This window comes from Macaca nemestrina, chromosome 20, assembly GCF_043159975.1.
Source record: "Macaca nemestrina isolate mMacNem1 chromosome 20, mMacNem.hap1, whole genome shotgun sequence".
Classification (NCBI taxonomy): Eukaryota; Metazoa; Chordata; class Mammalia; order Primates; family Cercopithecidae; genus Macaca; species Macaca nemestrina.
Window position 1 is genome coordinate 37115319 of NC_092144.1, and position 18787 is coordinate 37134105.

Here is an 18787-nt window from a genome sequence, read left to right on the forward strand (position 1 = left end):
GGTGGCAGCACCTTGGGCCCTTGTGGCCACCAGGCACCCCATGCTGGCATCTAGGGCCATACCACCCTGATCCCAGAAGCTAAACAGAGCCACACTGGTCAGTACTTGGATGGGAGACCACCTGGGAATTTTGGCTTTCCACCCCCTCCCAATTTCCCCCTCATGTCGCCAGGGTTTTCAATGGCCTACTAATTCTTCTCTCACCCTTTGCCACCCACCTGAGCTTCTGTCACAGCCCAGGAACTCCTATTGAGGGTTCGTGGTGCTAGTTCTGTGGGACCTTTGGGCTACCAGGCACTCCCTGTTGGCGCCTAGGGCCATATCACACTCATGCCAGAAGCTAAACAGGGTCGGGACTGGCCAGTACTTGGATGGAAGACTGTTTATGAATTTTGGCTTCCTGCTCCCTCCCTACTTCCCCCTCGTGTCCTCAGGGTCCACAACCACACACTGACTCTTCTCTATTCCTTTTCTGCCCACCTGTGCTTCCATCGCAGCCCGGGAACTCCTCCTGAGGGTTTGCGGTGGCAGCCACTTGGGCCTTTTGGGTAACCAGGTGCCCCGGCCTGTGTCTACAGCCATATCACACTGATTCTGGAAGCTAAGCACAGTCAGGCCTGGCCAGTACTTGAATGGGAGACTGCCTAAGAATTCTGGGTGCTGTAGGCTTTTGTCTTCCCGCTCCTTCTTTCCCCTTTGTGTCACTGAGCTTTCCAACCGCCCCTTGACTCTTCTCTGCCCCTTTTCTGGCAGGCTGCCCACCCTCTACAGCCCAGGACCTCTTCCCGGGGGTCCACAGGGGCAGCACCACGGGCTCTTGAGGCCGCCACGCACCCCCTGTCAGTGATTATTGCTATATCACCCTGATCCAAGAAGCTAAGCAGGGTCGGGCCTGGCCAGCACTTAGATGGGAGGCTGCTTGGGAATTTGGGGTTTCCGCTCTCTACCTCTTTCACCTCGTGTAGCCAGGCTTCCCAACCACCTCCTGACTCCTCTCCTTTTCCACACACCTGTGCTTTAACTGAAGCCTGGGACCTCCTCATGGGGGTCCACCAGGCAACCCCTACCATCGTCTATGCCCATACCACTCTGATCCTGGAAGCTAAGCATGGTCAAGCCTGGCCAGTAAGTAAATGGGAGACAACCTGGGAATTACCAAGTGCTGTAGGCTTTTGGCTTTCTGCTCCCTGCCTCTTTCCCCTTCATGTTACAGGGCTTACCAACCACCCCCTGACTCTTCTCTTCCCCTTTTCTGCCCACCTGCATCCCCACTGCAGTACAGGACTTTGTCCTGGTGATCTGCGGTGCCAGGACCTCGGGCCCTTGGGGCCGCCATGAGTCCCTGTTGGGGGCAATACCACCCAGATCCTGGTAGCTAAGCAGGGTCGGTCCTGGCCAGTACTTGGATGGAAAACAGCCTGAGAATACTGGATGCTGTAGGTTTTTGGGTTCCCACTCCTTTCCTGTCCCCCTCGTGTCACCAGGCTTCCCAACTGCCCCCTGACTCTTCGTTCCTCCTTTTCCAGCCACCTGAGAACCCGCCGCAGCCCGAGACCGACTCATGGGAGTCTGTGGCAGCAGCAAAGTGGGCTTTTGGAGTTGCAATGCGCCCCCTGCTAGCTCTACAGCCATACCACCCTGATCCCAGAAGCTAAGCAAGGTCAGGCCTGGCCAGTACTTGGATGAGACCATCCTGCTCTCTCCCTATTTCCGCTTGTATTGCCAGGCTCCCCAAATGCCCCCTGACTCTTCCATCCCCCTTTCCCATCCACCTGCGCCTCTGCTGCAGCTTGGAACTTCATCGTGAGGGGCTGTGATGGCACCACCATGGGCCCTTGGGGCTGCCAGGTGCCCCACGACGACGTCTATGGCCATACCACCCTAATCATGAAAGCGAAGCAGGGGAGACTTGGAGGGGAGACTGCCAGGGAATACCGGGTGCTGTAGGCTTTTAGCTTCTTGCTCTCTCCCTCTTTCCTCCTGGGGTCACGAGGCTTCTCAACCACACCCTGACTCTTCTCTCCCCCTTTTCCACCCGAGTGCACCCCCGCAGCTCGGGACCTCCTCCTGGGGGTCTGTGGCAGCAGCACTGCAGGCCCTTGGGGCACCATGTGCCATGGTTTGGCATCTATGGCCATACCACCCTAATTTTGAAAGCTTAGCAGGATCAGGCCTGGCCATTACTTGGATGGGAGACTGCCTCACATACCAGGTGCTGTTGGCTTTTGGCTTTTTGCTCCCTCCCTTTTACCCCCTTGTGTCACCAGGCTTCCCAGCCGCCCCCTGACTCTTCTCTTCCCCTTTCCTGCCCGCCTGTTGCAGCCCGGGATTTCCTCATGGGGGTCCGTAGCAGCAGCACCCTGGGCCCTTGAAGCCACCAGGAGCCCTCTGCCAGCGTATATGGCCATACCACCCTAATCTCCAAAGCTATGGAGGGTCAGGTCTGACCAGTACTTGAATGGGAGATGGCCTGGGAATTCTGGTTTCCTCTTTTCCACTCGTGTCGCCAGGCTTCCCAAACGTTCTCTGGCTATTCTTTCCCTTTTTTGTGCCCACCTGTGCCCCAGGCACAGCATGTGACCTAGTCCTGGGAGTCTGCGGTGGCAGAACCGCAGGCCCTTGGGGCCTCCAGGTACACCATGCAAGTTTCACAGCCATATCACTCTGATATCAGAAGCTAAGCAGTCGTGCCTGGCCAGTGCTAGGATGGGGGTCCGTCTGGGAACACTGGGTGATGTAGGCTTTTCACTTACAGCTCCCTCCCTCTTTCCCCCTTCAGTTGTCTTGATTCACAACCATTCCCTGACTCTTCTCTCCCCTTTTTACACCCAACTGCATCCCAGACACAGCCTGGGACTTTCTCATAGGGTTCTGCAGTGGCGACAGCACCGTGGGCTGTTGGAGCCACCAGGAGTCCCCTACAGGCGTCTACGACCAAACCGCCCTGATCCTGGAAGCTCAGCAGGGTCAGGCCTGGCCAGTACTTTGGGGAGACTGCCTAGGAATTGCGAGTGCTGTAGGCATTTGTCTAGTATGGAAGACCACCTGGGAATTTCATCTTCCAGTTCCCTTTCTCTCCCCCTCATGTCACCAGGCTTCCCAGCTGCAACTTTACTCTTCTTTTCCCTTTTTCCACCTGCCTGGGTTCCTGCCACAGCCCGGGACCTCCTCCTAGGGGTCTGCAGTGGCAGCAACATGGGCCCTTGTGACCACCAGGCACCCCATGCTGGCATCTACAACCATATCACACAGATCCGGGAAGCTAAGCAGGGTCAGGCCTGGCCAGTACTTTGATGGGAGACTGCCTAGGAATTTCGAGTGCTGTAGGCATTTGGCTTCCTGCTCGTTTCCTCTTTTTCCCTCCTGTTGCTGAGTTTCCCAATTGCCCCCTGACTCTTCTCTTCCGCTTTTCAGACTGTCTGCTCCCTTGCAGCAACCTGGGACCTCCTCATGGGGGTAAGTGGCATCAGCAGTCTGGGCCACTGGGGCCGCCAGGCTCTCCCTGCAGGCGACTAAGGCCATATCACCCTGATCCCAGAAGCTAAGCAGGGTTGGGCCCGGCCAGTACTTGGATGACAAGACTGCCTGGGAATACCATGTGCTGTAGGCTTTTGACTTCCCACTCCCTCCCTCTTTCCCCCTCAGGTCACCAGGCTTCCCAAACACCCCTTGATTCTTCTATCCCCATTTTATGTCTTCCTGTGTTCCCCCTGCAGCACTGGACCTTCTCCCGGGGGTCCCCACAGCAGCACTGTGGAAATCTTGAGGCTGCAAGTTGACACCTGCCAGCATCTGCAACCATATTATATTGATTCTGGAAGCTTATCAGGGTCAGGCCTGGCCAGTACTTGGAGGGTAGACCACCTGTGAACACTGGGTGCTGTACACTTTTGTGTTCCCTCTCCCTCCTTCTTACCTGTTCGTGTCTCCTGCCTTTCCAACCACCCCCTTCACTCCTCTCCCCCTTTTCTGCCCACCTGTGCCCCTGTCGCAGCCCGGGACCTTCTCCTGGTGGTTGGCAGAGCAGCACTGCGGCAACCTTGGCCCGACAGCTTCCGGCATCTATGGCCACACCTCCCTCATCCCAGAAGCTGAGCAGGGTTGAACCTGGCCAGTACTTGGATGGCAGACCACCTGGGAATATCCGGTGCTGTAGGCTTTGGCTTCCCACTCCCTCCATCTTTCCCCCTCATGTCTGTCTGAGCCTACAGAGTACCACCCTGATCCTGGAAGCTAAGCAGGGCCAGGCATGGTCATTGGTTGGATGGGAGACTGCCTGGCAATACCGAGTGTTGCAGAGTTTTGGATTCCCGCTCCCTTTCTTTCCCATTCGTGTTGCTGGTGTTTACAACACCCCGCCACCTTACTCTTCTCTCCCTTTGTCTGCCCACCTGTGTCTCCACCACATTTTGGGACTTCCTAGTGGGTGTCCCCTGCTGGCATCTATGGCCATACCACACTGATCCTAGAAGCCAAGCAGTGTCCGGACTGGCCAGTACTTAGATGGGAGTCTGGGAATACCGGGGGTTGTAGACTTTTGGCTTCCGGCTTCTTCCCTCTTTTCCCATCATATTGCCAAATTTCCCAATCTGCCCCTGACAATTCTCTCAACTATTTCTGCCTACCTGGGCCTCTACCACAGTGCTGGATCTCCTCATGAAGGTCCATGGAGGCAGCACTGTGGGTTCTTAGGGACTCCAGGCACCCCCTGCCAGCATCTACTGTCATACCACCCTGATCCCGGAAGCTAAGCAGGGTAGTGCCTGTCCAGTACTTGGATGGGAGACTGCCAGGGAATACTGGGTGCTGTAGGCCCTTGGCTTCCAGTTTCCTCCCTCTTTCTCCCTTGGGTCGCCTCACTTCCAAATTACCCCTTAACACTTCTCTCCGCCTTTTCTGCCTGTCTGCACTAAGACCGCAACCCAGGATCTCCTCATGGAGGCCCACCATGGCAGCTCTGTGGGCTGTCAGGGTGGCCAGGAGCCCTCTGACAGCATCTACGGCCATACCACCCTCATCCAGGAAGCTAAGCAGGGTCGAGCCCAGCCAGGACTTGGACTGGAGACTGCCTGGGAATACCAGAATTGATAAGTTATTGGCTTCCTGCTTTCTAACTCTTTTCCCCTTAAGTCGCCACACTTCCCACCTGGCCTCTGACTCTTTTTTCTCCATTTCTCGCCTGCCTGCTTTCCTCTGCAGCCCAGGACCCCTTTGTGGGGGCTCGCCGTAGCAGGTCTGCATGTCCTTGGGACAGTCAGGTGCCCGCTGCTGGCATCTACGCCTATACCAGCCTGATCTCGGAAACTAAGCAGGGTCGGGCTTGGCCAGGACTTCGATGGGAGATCCCCTAGGAATACCAGGAGTGGTGGGCTTTTGGTTTCCCACTCCCTCCCTCTTTCACCCTTGGATCACCATGCTTTGTAACCTCCCCCTCACTCTTCTCTCCCCTTTTCTGCCTGCCTGTGCCCGGCCGAAGCACTGGATTTTTTCATGGGGTCCTGCTGCGGCAGCTCCGTGGGCCCTTGGAAAAGCCAGTCACCCCCTGCTGGCAACTATGGCCACACTACCCTGATGCCGGAAGCTAAGTGGGGTCAGGCCCATCCACGACTTGATGGGAGACTGCCTGGGAATACCGGAATTGATGGGTTTTTGGCTCCCCACTCCAGCCCTCTTTACCCATTTGGTCGCTGGGATTCCCAACCACCCCCTAACTCTTCTCTCCTTTTCTGCCTGCCTGTGCCCCCACCGCAGCCCAGGACCTCCTCGTGAAGGCCCGCTGTGGAAGTTCCGCAGGCCTGTGGAGCAGCCAGATGCTTCCTCCTGGCATCTGTGCTCATACCACCCTTCTTTCGCAAGTTAAGCAGGTTCTGGCCTGTACAGAACTTGGATAGAAGATTACCTCGGAATACCAGAAGTGGGGGGCTTCTGGCTTCCTGCTCCCTCCTTCTTTCCCCCATTGGTAGCCACACTTGCCAACCAACCCCTGAGTCTCCTCTCCTGCTTTAGAACCTGTCTGCACCCCTGTTGCAGCCCGGGATCTCCTTGTGGGGGCCCGCCGTGGCAGCTCTGTGGGCTTTTGAGGTGACCAGTCTACTCCTGCTGGCGTCTACGCCAATACCACCCAGATCCCGAAAGTGGGATCAGACCCAGCCGGGACTTGGATGGGAGAGTGCCTGAAAATACCAAAAGCAGGGCTTTTGGCTTCCCACTCTTTCCTTCTTTCCACCTTCAGTTGTCACGCTTCCCAACTGACCCCTAACTGTTCTCTTCCACATTTCCACCCACCTGTTCCCCCGCCCCAGGACCTCCTCATGAAAGCCCACTGTGGCAGTTTTGCGGGCCCTTGGGGAGACCAGGCGCCCCCTGCCGGCATCTACGGCCATACCACCCTAATCCTGGAAGCTAAGCAGGGTTGGGCCTGGCCAAAACTTGAATGGGAGACTGCCTGTGAATACTGGCGGCTGTAGGATTTTAACTTCCCGCTCCCTCTCTCTTTTTGGTTGCCACTCTTCCCAACTTCCCCCTGACTTTTCTCTCCCTTTTTCCCATCAGCCTGTGTCCCCACAGGGTCTACGGCTGTACCACCCTGATCCTGGAAGCTAAACAGGGTCCAGCCCAGCCAGGGATTGGATGGGGAAACCACCTGGGAATAACAGAAGCCATGCGTTTTGGGCTTCCTGCTCTCTCCCTCTTTCCCATTTGGGTCGCCATGCTTCCCAGCCTCCCCGTGACTATTTTCTTTCCCTATTCTGCCCACCTGCACCTGCAATGCAGCCTGGGACCTCCTCATGGGGGCTCACCGTGACAGCTCCTAAGAAGGGTTTGGCCTGGTTTGTACTTGAATGGGAGATTGACTGGGAATTCTAGGCGGGCAGTGGGCTTTTGTCTTCCTGCTCCTTTCCTCTTTCATCCTTGGGTTGCCATGCCTCCCAATTGCCCCCATTTTGGCTGCCCACATCCCCTACACAGCCCTTGACCTCCTTGTGGGGTTCCACATGGCTGCTCTGTGGGTCCTTGGGGTGGCTAGTCACCCCCTGCCAGCACCTACAGCCATATCACTCTGATTCCAAAAGCTGAGTAGGGTCGGGTCCATCAAGGACTTGGATGGGAGACCACCTGGGAATACCGGAAGCAGTGGGCTTTTGGCTTCCCTCTGTTTCCCTCTTTCACCCTTGGGTCACCACATTTCCCAACCCATTTCCTGATTCTTCTCTCTCCCATTTCTGCCCACCTGTGCTCCCGCCACAGCTAAGGACCTCTTCATGGGGTCCCACCATGGCAGCAATGTGGGCCCTAGGGGTGGCCAATCACCCCCTTCTGGCATCTATGGCCATACTACTCTGATCCCAAACACTTAGCAAGGTCAGGTTTGTCCAGGACTTTGATGGGAGACCGCCTGAAAACACCAGAAGTGGTGGGCTTTTTGCTGCTCCCTTTCTCCTTCTTTCCCCCTTCAGTTGTCGGGCTCCCAAACCGCCCCCTGACATTCCCACTTTTCCACCCGCCTGCACCTCTGACACAGCCCAGCATCTCCTTGGGAAGAACTGCTGTGGCAAATTCGCAGGCTTGTTGGGTAGCCAAGACCTTCTTGCCAGCGTCTGTGATGATACCACCCTGTACCTGTAAAGCTAAGCAAGGTTGGGCCTGGCCAGAACTTGGATGGGAGATCACCTTGGAATACTGGAAGTGTTGGGCTTTTGCTTCTTGCTACTCCCTCTTTCACCCTTAGGTGTCCATGCTCCCCAACAGATCCCTGACCCATCTGTCCCCATTTTCCACTCGCCTGCACTCTTGTCACAACCCAAGATCTCCTCATGGGGGACCCCCGTGGAAGCTCCGCAGGCCCTTGGGGCAGTCCTGCACCCCCTGCTGGCATTTACGGCCATACTACTCTTTTCCCAGAAGCTAAGCAGGGTCGGGCTTTCCCAGGACTTGGATGGGAGACCGCATGGGAATAACAAAAGTGGTGGCCGTTGGCTTCCATCTCCCTTCCTCTTTCCCCCTTGGGTCGCCATGCTTTCCAACTGCCCCTTGACATTTCTCTTCCACTTTTCTGCTCACCTATGCCTTTGCTGCAGCTCAGAGCCTCCTCATGAGGCCTGCCCCAGCAGCTTTATGGGCCCTTGAAGTGGCCAGTCACCCCTTTCCCATGTTTAAGAACATACCACCCTGATCCCAGAAGTTAAGCAAGGGAGGGCCTGGCCAGGACTTGATTGGGGGATTGCCTGCGAATATCGGAAGCAGTGGGCTTTTCGCTTCCCACTCCCTTCCTTTTTCTCCCTTGGGTCTCTGTGCTTCCCAGTCACCCCCTGACTCTTCTCTCCCACTTTTTTTTGCCGCCTGCTCCCCTGCCACAACCTGGGGCCTTCTCTTGGGTGCCTGCCGTAGCATCTCTGTGGGCTTTTGGAGTGGCCAGGTACCCCCCAGCCGGTGTCTGAGGCCATACCACTGTTACCCTGAAAGCCAAGAAGGTTCACGACTGGGCATGGCTTGGATGGGAGACCTCCTGGGAATACCGCAAGAGGAGGGCTTTTGGCTTCCTGCTTCCTCCCTCTTACCCCCTTGGGTCACCACACTTCACAACCACCTCCTGACTCTTCTCTCCTTCTTTTCTGCCTGCCTGCACCACTGCCATAGCCTGGGACTTCCTCGTGGGGTCCCAGGGCAGCAGATCTGCAGGTTCTTGAGGAGGCCAGGGTGCCACTGTTGGCATCTATGGCCATACCACCCTGATCCTGAAATCTAAGCAGGGTCATGCCCAGCCAGGACTTGGATGACAGATCTCCTGGGAATACTGGAAGTGGTGAGCTTTTTGGCTTCCCGCTCCCTCCCTCTTTCACCCTTGGGTCCCCATGCTTCCAAACTGCCCCCAACTCTCCTCTCCCCCTTTTCTGCCCCCCTGAGCCACCGCACCAGCCTGGAATCTCCTCGTGAGGGCTCGTTGTGGTAGCCCCATGGACCCTTGTTGCAGCCAGGCATCACCTTCTGACATCTACAGCCATAGCACCCTGAACCCAGAAGTTAAGCAGGGAGACATGCCGGGGCAGGACTCGTGTGGGAGACCAACTGGGAATAACAGAAGCAGTGGGATTTTGGCTTCCTGCACCCTCCCTCTTCCCCTTTGGGTGGCCACACTTCCCAATCGCCCTCTGACTGTTTTTTTCCCCTTTTCTGCCCATCTCCATAAATGCTGCAGCCTGGGATTTTCACGTGGGGGCCCGCAGTGGCAGCTCCACTCCCTTGGGATGTCCAGTCACTTGTCAGCATATAAGGCCATACTACCCTGGTCCTGGAAACTAAGCAGGATAAGGCTTGGCCAGGAATTGGATAGGAGATTGCCTGGGAATACTGGAAGAGGTGGACTTTTGGCTTCCTGATCCCTCTCTCATATCCCCTTGGGTCAGCATGCTTCCCAACTGCCCCCTGACTCTTCTCTCCTTCTTTTCCACCCACCTGCACCATTGCTACAGCCTGGGACTTCCTCGTGGGGTCCCAGTGTCACAGCTTCATGGACCTGTGGGGCAGCCAGGCACCCCCTGTTGGCATCTATGGCCATACCACCTTAATGCTGGAAGATAAGCAGGGTCATGTCCGGCCAGTACTGGGATGGGAGTCCACCTGGGAATACTGGAAACATTAGGCTTTTGGCTTCCTGCTCCCTCCTTCTTACCCATTTGAGTCACCACTGACCCTTCTCTCCCCCTTTTCCATTAGACTGCACCTTTGCTGCAGCCTGGGACCTCCTCGTGGGGATCCACTGTGGCAGCCTCGCAGGCCCTTGGAGTGGCCAGGCGCCCCTTGCTGACTTGTACGTCCATGCTACCTTTATCCTTAAAGCTAAGCAGGGTCGGGCCCAGCCAGGACTTGGTTGGAAGACTGCCTGGGAATACTGGAAGTGGTGGGGTTTTTGGCTTCCTGCTCTCTCCCTCTTATCCATTGGTTTTTTATGATTCCCAATCACCTACTGACTCTTCTGTTCCTCATTTCCACCTGCCTACAGCCCAACACAGCTTGGGACTTCCTTGAAGGGGCCCACTGGGGCTTCTCTGCCAGTACTTGGGGTGGCCTGAAGCCCCCTGGTGATGTCTACTGCCATACCACCCTGATCCTGGAAGCTAAGCAGGGTCAAGTCCAGCTAGGACCTGGATGGGAGACTGTCTGGGAATACCGGAAGTGGTGGGCTATTAACTTCCCACTCCCTCCCTATTCCGCCTTGGATCACCACGCTTCCCAATCACACCCTGACTCTTCTCTCTCCCTTTCCCACCTGCCTGCGTCTCTGAGTCAGCCTGGGACTTCCTCATGGGGGGCCGCCATGACAACTCTGCAGACTCTTGAAGTGGCCAGGCGCCCCCTGCCGGCATCTCTGGCTATGTTGGAAATGAAAGCTTAGAGCCTTAAAGAAAACAAGCACTCAAACAAAGGATTTCCTGCAAGGTGAATTTACTTCCGCAGAAAGGTGCTGCTCAAAAGCCTGATTTCCTTGAGAGCACACATGAAAAGGGAAAGCAGGGGTTTTAATTTCTAACGCATTGAGTTCCTACTGCTGTGTCCTATCTCCATTCACCAGAGCTGGACCACACAATCTAAACTGATCCCGATTGACTAAAAACTTCAACTCTCCTAAACAGTTAAATTCATGAAAGGAAGTAAAGGATGCAAGGGTATCACTTGCGGGGCACTGAGAAGCTAATAACATTCCAAAATAAGGTAAGGAACATATGTTACAAGTTAGGACACACCTGGGCATATTCAGGCAAGTCAGGGAACTAGTGAGCGAGGCCATGAAAATCAAAGAATAAGGAAACAGAACATGCTTCTTTGACTTAATTACTTCTCACCTTCGAGGAAGAACTTCACTGTATTTAATAGGCTGTACCACCCAGATCCCAGAAGCTAAGTTGAATCGGGCCTAGTCAGGACTTGGATCAGACAATGCCTCGAAATAACAGAAGCTGTGGGTTTTGGGCTTCCAGCTTTCTTTCCCCCTTCAATCACTGGGCTTCCCAACCATCCTCTGACTCTTGTCTCCTCCTTTTCAGCCCACCTGTGCCCCTGCCACAGCCTGGACCTCTTCATGGAGGCCCGCCACAGCAGCTCTGTGGGCCCTTGGGTCAACCAGGCACCCTGTGCTGGCATTTACAGCCATACTACTCCAATCCAAGAAGCTATGCAGGGTCGGGCCTGGTAAGGACTTAAATGGGAGACTGCCTGGGAATACTGAAAGTGGTGGCCTTTTGGTTTCCCACCGTCTCCCTCTTTCCACCTTGAGTCACCACACATCTCAACTCCCCACCCAACTCTTCTCTCCCACTTTTCCTCCTGCCTGCACTCCTGACATAGCCTGGCACCTCTTCGTGGGGGCCCACCACAGCAGCTTTGTGAGCCCTTGGGGTTGCCAGGCGCTCCCTGCCACCATCTACAGACATTATGCCCTGATCCTGGAAGCTAAGCAGGGTTGGACTTGGCCAGGACTTGCATAGAAGACTGCTAGGGAATAGCAGAAGTGATGGTCTTTTCGCTTCTCGCTCCCTCTGTTTACCCCTTGCGTCACCATGCTTTCCAACCACCCCCTGACTCTTCTCTTCCCCTTTTAAACCCACCTGTGCCCCCGTGGCAGCTCAGGACCTCCTCGTGGGGGCCTGCCAGGGCAGCTCTGCTAACCCTTGTGGTAGCCAGTCCCTGCCAGCTGGTGTCTAATGCCATACCACCCTGATCCTGGAAGCTAAGCAGGGTCGGGCCTGGCCAGGACTTGGATGGGAAACCGGCTAGGAATACTGGAAGCAGTATGCTTTTGGCTTCCCACTCCCTCCCTCTTTTCCCCTTAGGTCGCCACGCTTCCCAACCGCCACCTGACTCGTCTCCTTTTTATTCCACCCACCTGAGCCCTCGTCAGAATCCAAAATCTCCTTGTGCGGACACACTGCTAAAGCTTCTCAGTCTTTTGGGGTTGGCAGGCGCCCCCTGACAGCATTTACAGCAAAAACACCTCGATTCTAAAAGCTAAGCAGAGTTAGGCACAGCCAAGAATTGGATGGGAGACCACCCGGAAATACCAGAAGTGGTGGGCTTTTGGCTTCCCACTCCCTCCCTTTCTGCCCTTTAACCGCCCCCTGACTCTTCTCTCCCCTTTTGCCAACAACCTATGCCTCCACCACAGCCTGGGGCCTCCTTATAGGGGCCCACCGTGGAAGCTCCGTGAGCCCTTGGGACAAACAGATGCTTCCTGCTGGCGTCTACCAGCATACCACACTGATCTCGATGCTAAGCAAGGTCTGTCCTGGCTAGGAGTTGGATGAGAGACTTCATGGGAATAGTGGGAATAAGCTTTTGGCTTTCCGCCCCCTGCCTGTTTCCCCCTTGAGTTGCCACTCTTTCCAACCTCCCCATGACTCATCTCTCCCACTTTTCCACCCTCCTGTGCCCCCACCACAGCCTGGGACCTCCTCATGGGGTATGCTGAGGCAGCTCCGTGGGTGTTTGGGGTGACCAGGCACCCCCTGCCAGCGTCTATGGCATTATCTCCCTGATCCCACAAGCTAAGTAGGGTCAGGCCTGCCCAGAATTTGGATGGGAGACTGCCAGGGTATACCAGGGATGGTGGACTTTTGGCTTCCTGTTCCCTTGTTTTTACCCCTTGGGTCGCCACATTCACCAACCACCCCCTGACTCTTCTCTCTGACTTTTCCACCTGCCTATGCCCATTCCACAGCCCAGGACATCCTCTTGGAAGCCCGCCACAACAGGTCCCTGGGACCTTTGGGAGGCCAGGTACTTCCTGCTTCCATCTACAACCATATCACCCTGATCCCAGAAGCTAAGCAAGGTCGGCCTCAGACAGGACTTGGATGGGGAACCGCCTGGGAATACTGGAGGTGGTAGGCTTTTGTCTTCCTGCTCCCTCCCTAGCTCCCTTTGTGTCTCCACACTTCCCAACACACCCTGACTTTCTCCCATTTTCCTCAGGCCTGCACCACCTACACAGCCTGGGACCTCTTCATGAGGGCCTGATGCAACAGCTCTGCATGTACATGGGGCAGACAGGCACCCCTGTGGACATCTATCACCATACCAGCCTGTTCCTGGAAGCTAAGCAGGGTCTGGCCCGGCCAGGACTTGGATGGGAGACAGCCTGGGCATACTGAAAGCACTGGGCTGTTTGCTTTCTGCTCCCTCTCTTTCTCTCTTGGGTCACTGGGCTTCCCAACTGCCTCTAAGTCTTCACTCCCACTTTTTCGCCCACCTTCACTCTCACCGCAGCATGGGACCTCCTCATGGAAGCCCATTGTGGCAGCTCCACAGGCCCTTGGTGCTGGCAGGGGTGCCAGCATCAACGGCCATACCGTCCTGATCCTGGAAGCTAAGCAGGGTTGGGCCTGGCCAAGACTTGGATGGTAGACCGCCTGGGAATACTGGAAGCAGTGAGCTTCTGACTTCCCGCTTTCTCCTTCTTTCCCCCATCAGTTGCCAGGCTTCCCAACCACCCCCTGACTCTTCTCTCCCGCTTTCCACCCTGCCTGCACCCCTGCTGCAGCCTGGGACCTCCTCTTTGGGGCCTGCCGAGGAAGCTCTGTGTGCCGTTGGAGCAGCCAGGTGCCCCATGCAGGCGTCTATGGTCATTCCACCCTGATTCCAGAAGCTAAAGAGGGTCGGGTCAGGATGGAACTTGGATGGGAGACTGCTTTGGAAAACTGCGGGATGTGGGCTGTTGGCTTCCCGCTCCCTCCCTCTTTCCCCCTTCAGTGGCAACTCTTCCCAACTGCCCCCAACTCTCTTCTGTGCCTATTCTGCCTGCCAGTGCCCCTGATGATGCCCGGGATCTCCTTATGGGGGTCCACTGCTGCAGCACCACGGGCCCTTGTAGTGGCCTGGTGCTCCCTACCAGCGTCTACATCCATACCACTCTGATCTTGACAGCCAAGCAGGGTCGGACCTGGATAGTACTTGGATGGGAGACTGCCTGGGAAACTGGGTGTTGTAGGCTTTTGGCCTCCTGCTTCCACCCTTTCTCCCTCATGTCGTGGGGCTTCCCAAGGGCCACCTGACTCCTCTCCTCCTTCGCCACCTGCCTGTGCCACCACCACAGCCTGGGGCCTTTTTGTGGGGGTCCACAGAGGAACTATCGCAGGCCCTTGTGGCCACCAGGCATCACCTGCCAGCATCTACAGCCATGCCACCCTAATCCTGAAAGCTAAGCAGGGTCTGGACTGGCCACTACTTAAATGGCAGACCACCTGGGAATATCGGGTGCTGTAAACTTTTGGCTTCCTGCTCCCTCCCTCTTTCCCCTTCATGTTGCCAGGCTTCCCCACCACTAGCTGACTCTTGTCCCCATCTTCCACATTCCTGCTTCCTCACCACAGCCTGGGACTCACTCCTGCTCTTCTGGGGACCCTTGGATCTGCCAAGAGCACCCTGCCAGCATCTATGGCCATACCACCCTGATCCCTGAAAGCTAAGCATGATCAAGCCTGGCCAGTGCTTGGATGGGAGACCGCCTGGGAACACCCGGTGCTGTATGCTTTTGGCTTCCCTCTCTTACTTTCTTTCCCCCTCATGTCGTCGGGCTTCCCAGATTACCCCTAAGTCTTCTTCACCCGTTTTCCCTCCATCTGTACCCATGCCAGTCTGGGACCTCATCATGGGTGTCTGCGAGGTGCACCCTTCCGGCATCTACGACCATACCTCCCTGATCCCAGAAGCTGAGCAGAGTCGGACCTGGCCAGTACTTAGACAGGCGACTGACTGGGAATACTGGGTGCTGTAAGTTTTTGGCTTCCTGCTCCCTCCCTTTTTCCCACCTGTGTCACCACGCTGCATAACCATCCCCTGACTCTTCTCACCTCATTTTTTGCCTGCCTGCTTTTTCGCCACAGTCTGGGATCTACTTGTGGGGGTTCCATGAGGTAGAACCACAGGTTCTTTGGGCCGCCAGGCACGCCCTGCTAAAGTGTATGGCAATATCACCCTGATCGTGAAAGTTAAGGGTCAGGCCTGACCAGTACGTGATAGTAGAGTGCCTGAGAATACCAGGTGCTTCAGGCTTCTGGCTTTCCAATCATGCCTTCTTTCACCCTCATGTCACAGATCTTCTCAACAACCCCTTGACTCTCTTCTCCCCCTTTTTGCCCTCCTGCACCCCTGCTGCAGCCCAGGGCCTCCTTGAGAGAGTTTGCCACAGCAGCACTGAGGGTCCATGGGGCGGCCAGTTGCTCCCTGCCATTGTCTGTAGCCATGCCACCCTGATCTTGGAAGCTAAGCAAAGTTGGGCCTGGCTAGTAGTTGGATGAAAGACCATCTTGGAATGCTGGAAGCTGTAGGCTTTGGGCTTCTTTCTCCATCCCTTTTCCCCCTCGTGTCGCAGAACTCCCCAACCACCCTCTGAGTCTTCTCTCCCTCTCTTCCACCCACTTGTGCCTCAATCAAAGCCCAGGACCTCCTCATGGGGGTTAGATGTGGCAGCACCACGGGTCCTGGGTACTGCCAGGTGCACCATACCAGGGTCTATGGCCATCCCACCCTGATCCTGAAAGCTGGGCAGAGTCAGGTCTGGCCAGTAGTTTGATCATAGACTGCCTGGGAATACTGGGTGCTATTGGTTTTTGGCTTCCTGCTTTCTCCCTCTTTCCCCTTCATGTGGCCGGGCTTCCCAAACACCTGCTGTCTCTTCTTCTCCCTTTTCTGCCCACCTGTGCCCCCACAGCTGCTCAAGACCTCCTCTTGGGGGTCCCCTGTGGCAGCACTGCGGGCCTTTGGGGCTGCTAGGTGCCTTCTGCTAGCATCTACAGCAAAACCACCTTAATCAAGAAAGATAAACATGGTCCGGCCTTGCCAGTATGTGGATGGGAGACCGCCTAAAAATACTGGGTGTTGTAGTCTTCTGGCTTCCCGCTCCCTCCTTTCCTCCACGTGTCGCCATGCTTCCTAACTGCTCCGTGACTCTTCTGTCCTTTTTTTTCCACCAGCATGTGCCCCCTCCACAGCCTGAGACTTTCTTGTGAAGGTCTGCAGTGGCAGCTCCTTGAATCCTTGGGGATGCCAGGTGCCCCATGCCAGTGACTACAGCAATACCACCCTGATCCAGGAAGCTAAGCAGGGTCAGACCTGGCCAGTACTTGGGTGGGAGACTACCTGGGAATAACAGATGCTTTCAGCTTCTGGTTACCATGCCCTTTTTTCTTCCCCTTCCTGTCACCAGGCTTCCCAACCTCACCCTGACTCTTCTGTCACCCTTTTCTGACCACCTGCTCTTCCGCTGTAGCTTGCGACCTTGCTATGGGGATCCACAGTGGCAGAACCACAGGACCTTATGGCCCCAGGCACCCACTCCCAGAGTCTACAACCATACCATCCTGATCCTGGACACTATGCAGGGCTGGGCCTGGCCAGAATATGCATGGGAGACTGCCTGGGAATACTGGGTGCTATAGGATTTTGGCTTTCCTCTCCCTACCTCTTTCTTACTAGTGTCACTGAGCTTTCCAACAGCTCCCTTACACTTCTCAATTGGCCCCTGACTCTTCTCTTCCCCTTTTCTGCCCACCTGTGCACCTGCCACAGCTCGTGACCTTCCTGTGGGGGTTCGCAGCAGCAGCACCATGGGCTCTGGTGGCCGTAAGGCATCCCCTGCTGACGTCTACAGCCAGTAGCTCAGTAGTGTTGGGCCTGGCCAGTACTTAAATGTGAGACCACCTGGGAATACCAGGTTTTGTAGGCTTTTGGCTTCCCGTTCCCTCCCTCTTTCCCCCTCCTGTTGCCGGGGTCCCAACCGCACCCGGACTTTTCACTTCCCTGTTTTGCCCACCTGCGCCCTCATCACAGCATGGGATCTTTTTGTAGGGATCTGCTGCAGCAGCACCACAGGCCCTTGAGGCTACCAGGTGCCTCCTGCCAGAGTCTACGGTCATGCCACCTGATTCCAGAAACAGCAGAATCGGGACTGACCAGTGGTTGAATAGGAGACTGCCTGGGAATAGCAGGTGCTTTAGGCTTGTGGCTTCCTCCTCCCTCCTTTTTCCCCTCTCATGTTGCCAGGATTCCCAACTGCTCCCTAACCTTCTGTCCCCCTTTTGTGCCCACCTGCACTTCTGCTGCAGCCCAGGACCTCATTGTGGGTTTCCACAGTGGCAGCACCGTGGGACCTTAGGGTCGCCAGGCATCCCCTGTTGGCATCTATGGCCATATCACTCTGATCCCAGACTCTAAGATGGGTTGAGCCTGGCAAGAACATGGATAAGAGTCCTCCTGGGAAAACCGGGTGCTGTAGGGTTTTTGCTTTCTACTCCTTCCCTCTTTCCCAGGAGTGTTACAGGGTTTCACAATTTTACCCTGACACTTCTCTCCTTTTTTGTGTCTGTCTGCATTTCTGCTGCAGCCCGTGACATCCTCATAGGTGTCCAAGGCAGCAGCACCACAGGCCCTCGGGGTCGCCAGGCGTCCCCTGCTGGTGACTTTGGCCATACCACCTTGATACCAGAAGCTAAGCAGGGTCAGATCTGGCTAGTACTGGGATGGGAGACCACCTGGGACTACCGGATGCTGTAGGATTTTGGCTTTCTGCTCCCTCCCTCTTTTCCCCTTCTGTCACTGGTCTTCCCAACTGTCCCTTGACTCTTCTCTCACACTATTTTTCCTGCCTGCACCCCCGCCACAGCCCAGAACCTCCTCGTGGGTGTCCATGATGGCACCACCGCAGATGATTCCCACACATAGGAATACCAGGTGCTGTAGGCTTTTGGCTTCCTGCTCCCTTCCTCTTTCCCTCTCGTGTTACCTGGATTCCCAACCTCCCCCTGAGTCTTCTGTCCCCCTTTTTCACCTGGCTGCACACATGCCACAGCCTAGCATTCCCTCTTGGGGGACCGAGGCAACATCATAACGGGCACTTGGGGCTGCCAGGCATTCTCTGCCAGCCTCTATGGTCATACCATCCTGATTCCAGAATCTAAGCAGTGTCTGGCGTGTCCAGTACTTGGATGGAAGATTGCCTGGGAATACCAGGTGCTGGTTGCTTTTGGTTTTCTGCTATCTCTCCCTCACGTGTCACTGGGCTTCCCAAACGCCCCCTGACTTTTGTCTCCTTTTCCGCCTGTCTGCACCCCCGCCACAGCCTGGAAACTCCTTGCGATGATCTGTGGCGGCAGCCCACCAGCCCTTATGTCCCCTAGGCTCCCTGTACTGGGGTCTAAGGCCATACCATTCTGATCCATGAAGATAAGCAGGGTCTGTCCTGGCAAGTAGTTGAATGGGAGACCGCCCGGGAATACTGAGTGCTGTCGGGTTTTAAATTCCCGCTCCCTGGCTCTTTCCCCCTCGTGTTGCCAGGCTTCCCAACTGCTTTCTGACTCTTCTCGCCCCTTTTCCTGCATGCCTGCGACCCCACTGAAGCTCAGGACATCCTCATGGGGGTTTGCGGTGACAGCACCACTGGCCCTGGGGGCCACAAGGCACCTCCTGTCTGCATCTATGGTGATACCACCCTGATCCTGAAAGCAAAGCAGGGTCAGGTCTGGCCAGTACTTGGAATGGAGACTGCTTGGGAATACTGGGTGCTGTAGGCACTTGGCTTCCCGCTCCCTCCCCCTTTTTTATTCATGTTGCTGGGCTTCCCAACCTCCCCCTGACTTTTCTCTCCCCCTTTTCCTCCTGCCTGTGTCCCTGCTGCAGCCTTTGTTGGGGTCCGTTGTGGCAGTACTGTGGGACCTTGGGCTGGAGAGGCGCCCTCTGCTGACGTCTAGGGTAACACCATCATGATCCCAGAAGCTAACTAGGGTGGGGCCTGCCAGTA